We start from the raw sequence: 9,419 nt of genomic DNA, 5'->3' as shown, positions 1-9,419 counted from the left end.
TTTCTAGGTCTTTATTTGAACTTTTAACATATTTGAGACATTAATGTCTATAGTCCCACAGTTCCTTCTCTTTCCTCCTGGCCTCCCTCCCATCATAGCTATACTGCATGGACTAACCTACACTTTTCCATTTTCTTTAGCCATGCTGCCATTCTTGTAAATACCTAACTTTATGAATTAGCCTGTCACAAAGCTCTCTCTTCTGTTTTTCCTACCAACCGTGAGTTTCCTTTGTCTGGTATCCTGACTTCTGATTTGGCCATCTCATGAGTGTTGGGATTCCTAAACGTCATATATCTGGACCACTTTTGCCACCCTTGCATAACTTCTTTCACCATTTCCTTTGTTGCTTTCTTCTCCTGTAGGAATGCTCGCCTCCTTTCCACAGCCTTATTTGAACACTGTTTGAAGCTTATTAGATACAGGGAGTCAGGAGTCAGGACCTTATTACAGCTAACCTGATGAAAAGTACTATATTGCTACACTCAGGATAAGAGAAGTTAGGTATTTCTAGAATATAGTAAGAGAGGTAGACTGCACAATATCAAGCATTCTGGTTGGTGGAAAGACTGAGGAAATGACTTTGAGATTTATAGTTGAGTCATTTGAAGTTTTCTAACTTAGAGAATGAGAAAAAATGAGGGAACTTCCAAAGATGACAGTTCTATCTTTGAACATGCAGAGTTGGAAGAATTTGTTGTCTCTAACTGTTCATTTGGATGTGTGAAGTCCAGAAAGAGAGAGCTCACATGCCCATGACGAATTTGAAAGGAATAGTTGTGCAAATAGGCATGAGAGCATACAGCACAGCAGACGAGAAAGGCTAAGTATCCAATGTGTTTCCCATCCTTTCTGTATGTTTCGCATATCAACTTGGTTATAACCAGGACAGATTATGTAGAGACCTTTCATGTGCTGTGTTCCATTTCCTTGGCCATTATTCACATGGGTTATAATGTCTGGAGTACCCCCACTCCTCTTATGGTGAATTCCACTTTTTATACTCAATTATTTACGTACACACACAAACACTCATGTGCATGTACACAGAATCTTCTCCAAGATGCTGCAATGAGGTGTGTTCCTTCTTTTTTTTTTGTTTCTGTAGCACCCTACAGTGGCACCTTTTGGCTCTGTGACATTTATGTCTAGCTCCATTCCTGTAGACAGTATCCCCTGTAGACTTACAGTGTGTGGTGACAAGTCTGATGCCAAATCTATTTCCTTGTCAAGGTAAATGGAATTTTTGTGAGTTGCTTTATAATTAAAGTGCAGCTAATTAAAGTGCACTGAAAAATTAACTTGGACCTAATACTTGGCTATATTCATAGTTAAACATGACTTTTTAAAAGTTTGGGAAGAAAATCCATCAGGACTTCTTTTGTTATTCTCGGTAAGTTCACCAAAGGAAAGAAACAGTAAATTTAAACCAGCTGTGCCACTCTGGGCTGCTGCTTATTTTCTTATATAATAGGAAGTAGGAAAGGTGTCACTTTGTGCTTTACCACTAGGTGGCTGAACTGCATTGCTTTGGAAAAGAACTAAAATCACTTGAAGTAGTTAGTTCAGTGTTCAACATTTAACAACATGTTTTTCACTTGCAAACTGTGCATGTGCCTTTGTATACACATAAACATACATATTTATGTATGTACACATACATACAAATGTGCATGTATAAATAGTTTTGAGTAGTAGAGTTAATTAGATTTAAGAATTGTTTCTTTAAAGCTCATCAAAACTTTGACCTTGCATGCTTTTAACTCCATTTGTAAGATTTGTTGCATGCAACATGAAGATTAGTACAGCTTAAAAAGATGGTCTTGCACAGAACAGAGTTTCACAACCATAAGCTCTAAAGTTTTCACAAACGGCTTGAGATGCGTGTGTAGCCCTGTTGTAACCCTACCGATTGTCTGGTGAGAACAATCACTTACTTTAAACATCTCTTCAGTCTCGATCAAATCACGCATAAATACCTCTACCTTTGTTCAGGTTTTTTATTGGTTACCCTTGTGGTATCACCATTTACCTCCAGGTGTCAAAAGCACTCAAATAACAGCAGTTTTGTGTGATTCCGTGTAATGACTTCCTTATTAGTAGTGATTTTCACTTCTGTGTTCCCTGGATAGTACCACAGAGAAGGCTCTCAACTTGACCTTGATACTTGTCCCTCTGTTCTCTAAAACTCTGTGGGCGATATGTATACAGAATTGTAATTTGATAAAAATAAGTTGGAGGATAGGCCATGTGACATACCAAATGTTTTCCAACTGCCTTTACTTATACAGTGACACGTGCACACTGTTTGGGAAACTGAACATGATCTATGTGTATCTAAAGTGGTTATTTCTAGACTTGCTTTGATGATGTGCTAGTTGAGATGGTAGAACAAGGAGGTGTTAAAGCATAGCTTTCAAGTCAGCACAGATTTATAATGTGTCTTGTCTTTTTCTGGGCCAGCATTTTTGTATTTTTGTTTAATTTCTTATTGTGTGTGTGTGGTCATGCACATGCGCACACACATAAATATATACATATGTGTGTGTTTTTATAGGTATGTGTATGTATGTGTGCAGGTACCTGTGTACATGTGCATGGGTGTCAGAAGTCAACCTCAGGTGTGTTCCTTAGTCCTTCTCTGCCATGCTTTTAGAGATAGGGTTTCTGCATCTGGAGCGCACAGACAGGTGTGCACCACTGACTTTGGTCCTTCTGTGAGTGTCAGGGATCCAAACTCAGATCCCCCTGCTTGTGTAACACTTTACTGCTAGGGCATCTCCCAAGACCAGCAATTACTTTTGATTATGTACTGGTAATGTTATAATGAAAATGTGTAAAATTTTGAAATCAGTGATATGGCAAACATGTTTAATATTGGAAAAACAATAAAATATCTGAAGTGATAGTTTTGGCTAAAGTAAAATTTTGTCACTGAGCCTCGATCCTCTTCTATTCCATTCCAAACACTGCCCCTGGTGACTGGCTTTCTTCTCCAAAGCAGACGTGGCCTTGACTCGTTTTCCTTCTTGAACTCTGACAGCAGATTTACCCAACACCTAGGCTCTTTGCTACATGCGATCGTGTTCATGGTTTGGAGTGCTCATGTAACCTTAAGTCTCCTAGCAAAATGCTAATTAGAAAAATACACAGAACTTTGTGTTTGCTTTAAAAGATGCCAGCACAGTGAGGCAGTGTTAAACAGTTTGAAAGTTCACCGTTCATGTGTTTATTTGGTAAATTTGCAGGTTGATTTAATTATGGAAGGGAGAGGTTCTCCCTGAGAAATCATGGGTGTTTCTGATGGTGAATTAAATAATTCCTTATTTGCTCTGTTTTATTTCACCCATCAGTCTAAAAATAAAGCCACATCTAACTTGTTTATGCCTCAGGATTATTAAAGAGATTCTTCTCTTACCAGAGATACCATACTGCATTCTTCAGCTTGTGGTGATGCATTGAAGATGAGGAAGATTAATGACTTCGAAAAGAAAATACCTTTTTTTCTTGAGTAAGCAATATAAACACAAAACAACAGTCAGGATTTTTCAAACCTGAAAACAACCTTTAGCAACTACATTGTTCTTTTCATTTTCTTTACCCCCTGTTGATTAGGAAAGGGACTGACAGAATAGAACTGAATTTTGTCCTTGACTGGATATGTACAAATTTCCTGTATTGGCAGCTGTCTGTGATGTGGCCTTGGACCGTCTTTTTCATTCGGATATGTTGTAGGTTATAGAGTTTTCATGGCTTTAGAGCTGAAAGGACTAACAGACTTGGATATTGTACAATTCCCTAAAATGTTCAGTCTACTCCAAACATGGGGCAGTCTGTGAGACAACCTTTCTTACTATGCATGGCAAACTCCTTTAGCCCTCTCCATGGGTATTTCTTGTCCCTCACAGTACCAGGCACTGTTTGAAGACCCTCTGAATGACCAGACTGACTCGCCATCTGTGCAAAACCATCTTTTTAAAATAAATAATATACTAAATCAATTTAAGAAGCTTGAAATGGCCTTTTAAAAGATAAAGTAGCATTAGAAACAATTTAAAACAATTTTGAATCAATAAAAAAAATCCCAAATGCATTTACCTATCAGTAATCCAATCCATCAATGAAATAACATGTGAATGGTGATCCGTTACCACATGGGCCCATTATATTAGAGCAAGGCGTATGCTCCTCTAGGAGGTAATGGATAGATAAACCAACTTGTGCCTATGCAAAGGAAATCAAGTGGTTCTCCTCGAAAGCAAAGAAAAAAAAAAGTAGTTTCTTCTGTAGGAAAGGTAATGTAAGGATTCCCAAGAGATATAAGTTATAAGACCTCAGAATGCACAGATATATTTATTGATGCTATCCTCTATAAAAATTGAGTGAGGTTTAGTAAGTATGCTATGAAATGCTGGAAACATATGCAAAAAATTGAAATATTTTAGATCTAAGAATGAGCCAGAAAGAAATTGCATTCATTTTAGCAAAATTCAAAGATAACGTTTTATCTCCTGTGATAAAATGTCATAATAATAACCAATCTACTTAGTACATAGTTGTTTACAGTTCTTTAACTTGTTTGAATATAAGTATTGGTTTAATTTTAAAACAACAGCATCATTGCTATCCTGTTCATCAGGAAAATCGTAAAGCATTTTCTCTTTGAGTCCTGGTTTTGGTCTTGAATTTATGGAGCAGTTTTTTTGTCTTGTTTTTTATTTGTTTTCTTTCTAAGTCTATTTGATTTTCTTTCAAAACTTTCTCATGTAACTGATTGGAGATTTTGTTTGTTTGGGTTTTTTAATACTAGATTGAAACTTTGAATTTAATACTATATTGTATGATCCCTACTTTTGAGATTATCATATTATCTATAGTGTATCTATTAATATATGGTGTGTATAATGCAAAGTAGAATGAAATCTGCTTTTAAAGAGGCATGAGTACTGTGAGAGAACGGAAAATTAAGTGTTAACTGAATGTAGATGGAGGAGTCTATGGAAACCTCTGCCCAGAAACATGAATGTGGTCATTGAAAGAGACAGGATGACACTAAAGATTGTCTTATTATGCTTCCATAGTGTTTCCTTTTAAATCACATTGAATTTCATTCAAATTTAAATTAATAAGAATTTCACTTCAGAGTAAAGTCAAATACATCTATAGCTAGAAGAAGATGTCGGTCAGATGCAGTGACGCTGGGCTTTCCATCCTCCCTCCCTTTGTGGCCTATCACAGCACCCCTCTCACAGTCCCGGGTTCCCTCCCCAGACTGCAGTTTGTGTGGAACAGCTGCTGCAGGGCTGAGCTGCTGGTTCCTCAACAGGAAGCCCTGCTGCACTGCCTCAACTCCAGCTGCATTTTGGGTCTGCTCTGTTTTGTTTCTTTCTGACTCTGGTATATCCATGATACACCAACACCTGCCTTCCACCCCAAACGGGAGGGGAGTACTAGTATTGGGCACAGTGACCTAGGTTGTTTAGGAGAAAGTAGAAGACAAGAACAAAGCCAAGCTTTACTTATAGGCACCTAGATTTTTGGCCCCCACCCCCACCCCAGTGAAGAACCTTCACCTGGCTTCTTGAATAATTTGGTTTAGGAACAAGTTCAAGTTTCCTTTGAACCAACTGTTGCTCACTAGCCAGACTTTAAAATGCCTGACGGTGTCAGACAGACAGTTGTGAGAGTAATGTGTTTAGTGGAGCCCCAGCCCGCCAGCCTCGTGGGCTTCCTCCTCGTTTCCATTCTTTGGCTGCGGCTGCTTGGAAGCTTGGGCAGTAGGAAAATAGTGTGGCGACAGGTTCAAAGAGCTGAAACTGTTGAAAGAAGTGTCTGCCAAAATCTAATATTGAAATATTAAAACCAAATAGTTTTCAATTCAAAATATATTAGCATGCATTGTTGAAGAGATTTGATTCCAGTAGGGGATCAAGTATATGTGAAATTGCAGTTTTTAAAAATTTTCAGTAGACTAACAAGACAGTGTGTGAAGGGAGAGCCATCTCCCTGCCCTCCTGGAACTTGGAACTCTTTCTCTCAGCCAAACAGATGGATGAAGAAAAGGGGAGAAGCATTGATGTAGGTGAAGATGTTGGAGCGATGAGGATGGAGGAAGGTCAGGAGCCACGTCCGTCTCTAGAACTGAATCGCACATATGACTCTGTCCTGATCCAGCTGCTGAGGCTCCTTCCCAAAGACTTTCCACCCTTCACTTCCACATCTTTTACCTACCAAAAGGGCTAGCTCTGAGGCTGGATGGAAAAATGAAAAGCACATCTTCTGTGGCTAGTTTTTATATTTTCACTTCCAGTCTTGACATTTCCCACCTCGTTTTTTTTTTTTTAAGCACATCTCGTTGACAACTTGAGACTCAGAAGAAAGCAATTCCTCTAAAATGGCAAGAACTTTTAGTCTCGATATCTATAACAAATTCAGATTACTCTACCGCAAGTCATGTTACCTAATGTCTAGAAGTCATGATACAGGCAATCCCTCGTTACTGGGAGACGTGGATTCCAAAAGTAGATGCAGATACTGAAGTGCTTAAAGGAAAACCTTGTTGAGAGGGCCAGACACTCAGACACCAGCTTCTCACTTGGCCTGCACATCTGCACCAATGCTTTCTCCCTCCTATTTCAATTGCTGCTCCAACTTCTCTTCCAATCCAGAAAAAAAAACATGTTATCGGTAAATGATCTGATTTCTTATTTAATCATTACTTGATAAAGGCAAAAAGGTACAACTAGAGTAGTCTTACCAGACAGAGAAAAATATTCCACTTTTTAAAATGACATGTGCCCTGTCTCCTCTCTGAAATTGTTTAAATTGTAACAGTTGACATTCAAACTCTGTTTTTTATCTGTTCACATTGTAATCATGTGAACTAGTCGTGAGGTTTGCATTTTCTCCTACCTGTATCTGCTGAGAGTCCCTGCTTGCTTGTCCGCTTCCCTTATAGTAAGTGGCCCTCTGCCGTGCTGCCGTGGGCTTCTGTTTCAGTCAGGAGTAAGGATGGTGATGGCAGGGGTTCCAGGAAAGGCCAGCACCATCCACTCTTGCAGAACCCCACGGTTGTTTCTGAGCTTTGGGCTTTTTATACAAAGCCCTGCTGAATCCTGTGCTGGCTACTGAGCTATGGTCTGCCTTCTGATTCACTTCCAGGAGAGAATCAATTCTGTTGTTTTCCAGCAGCCAGTGACTCTTTGAGACATGGCTGAGGACTGGGGAGTCTCCCTTGCTCGTTCCCATGTGTTACTGTAAGGATGGAATGACAGCCTGGCATAGACTCTTAGTAGGGGTGGTTAAAAACAAGACTTGAGCAATTTTAATTGTTAGATCTAAAGGATATTCCTGTTTTAAAGGGGGAGTTACTTTGTATATCTGCCTACTAGGCAGTGATGCTGGCCAGTTTCCACAGATGAATGCTTTTTCATGCCACCCCTGCCATCAATGCCATTTTCGAGGTGTTTGATGAAATGTGACTATTTTGTAGTTTTATTGATTTTTTCCTACATTACTCTCTTTTAAAATTAACACAGCTTTGAATTTACTCAAAGCAAAAATCAGAAAATGTGATTTTCTTTCACACAGAGAGAAAAGACGTTTATTACAAAATCTTCAGTCCTATTCTTTTCCTGCATCCTTCTTCCCGCTTACTTAACAATGTCCTCATCTGTGAGTATCCACATTTCTGGCCATTCCTCTGTCCTGTGTGTGCAGTAGTCAGAAAGGACTAAGCATCCCCAAATGCCAGAATACCAGAGATGACTAACATCATGGCTGCCTGGCTGCTTTTATTATGCCATATGAGTAGTTAATTTACCAACTTAATTCATCTCTGTCTACGGTTCCAGCCCATGTATTTTTTTATGCTTTCTGGAGCACACCTAACACTAATATTCTTTTCTCCATGAATAAATACGAAACTCTCATTTGGAAAATAGTTCAGTAATAGTCTAAATCCATGGGAAATTTATACCAAATATTCATTTTTGCCTTTTTTGAGACAAAGTCTCATTCTAGCACAGGCTGACCATGAACTCACAGAGCTGTTCGTGCCTCAGCCTCCCAAGTGCGTGGATCACAGTCATGAGCTAACCATCCAGCTTCATACTGAATTCACAGGAATTTCCTCCCAATCTGCATCTTGTAGTTAGAGTAGGTGATAATGTGATTTCCCACAGTCAGCTTCATCACCCCACCTTCTGTTGACAGGAAAGTGCTTGGACTTGGAGGGCCACGGTACTTGGGAGTTCTCTGCAGAGTTCTCATGATGGGGGAGAGGAGAAGCGGCTACAGTGCTGTCCTCTGACCACACATGGGCCATGGCATGCATGCAGTCATACACTCACACATGTGTATGATAAGAATAACCTTTTTAGAGATGAAGGAGGTGAAATGCATTTGAGGCTCTGATCCTGAATTGAGAATTATTTTTTCTCATATCAGGTGAGCCTTTTTTTTCCTGTCTGAATGTTGTTTAACTGTGCTTGACTGCATGTACTAGAATCTGCTATGTACGAGGCTTGCTGTAGAACTTACAAAAGTGAATGAGAAAATGCTTGCTTTGAAGATTAAGTCAGACCTGGATCAATCAGAACATTCCGTTACCCTTGCGTCAGCATTTGCACACCTTATGTAATAGTGCCATATATAAGGAAGCACATATTGAAAACTTTTGAAAATTAAAAAATACATAATTTTAGCTTCACTTAATTGTAAAATTTCATGTGATGAAATTCAGATATTTTAGGACTTAATATTCTTCCCATCCTTTTGTTCTTATCCCTCTCCTTTCCATTGGTGATTTAATTCTTTTCAAAGACTTGCAAAGTAAGACTTACTTAGAAAATGCAAAGATTTTGGCCTTTTTTGTTTGTTTGCTTGTTTTGGGACAGGATGTCTCTATTATGTAGCTCTGGCTGTGCTGGACTGGCTATGTAGACCAGGGTGGCCTCAAACTCACACAGATCTGCTTGCCTCTGCCTCCTAAGGGCTAGGGTTAAAGGCATATGCCACTAACACCTGCTGGCCATTGTTAATTACTTCGCAAAACTGCCAAGCTGTGATAATGGAGATAATATTTAGTTTAATTGAAATATGAAAATTATAGTGTGAATTATTTAGTTTTTCAGCAATTTTTTGTTGTTTGTAATCATAAAATATTACATCATTTCCTCCTTTTCTTTGCTCCCTTCTGCCCTCCCATGCACATTGCTGTCTTTCAAATTCACAACTTCTTTTTCTTTAATTGTATGTGTGTATGAATGTATATATACATATATATATTCCTTAATAATACATACTACCTGATAAGTGTTTATTTTTAAGGATTATTTTTCTTTTGGCTTTTTTCTTGAAGAATATTTTCTCTAGGGAGAGAAGTTTAATTGTTCTTTGTGCACTGTCTTCTTTTTCTA

The sequence above is a fragment of the Microtus ochrogaster genome, linkage group LG9 (genome assembly GCF_000317375.1).
Source record: "Microtus ochrogaster isolate Prairie Vole_2 linkage group LG9, MicOch1.0, whole genome shotgun sequence".
In the NCBI taxonomy this organism is placed as follows: Eukaryota; Metazoa; Chordata; class Mammalia; order Rodentia; family Cricetidae; genus Microtus; species Microtus ochrogaster.
The sequence above is the reverse complement of the archived record's forward strand: the minus strand, read 5'-3'. Positions refer to the sequence as shown.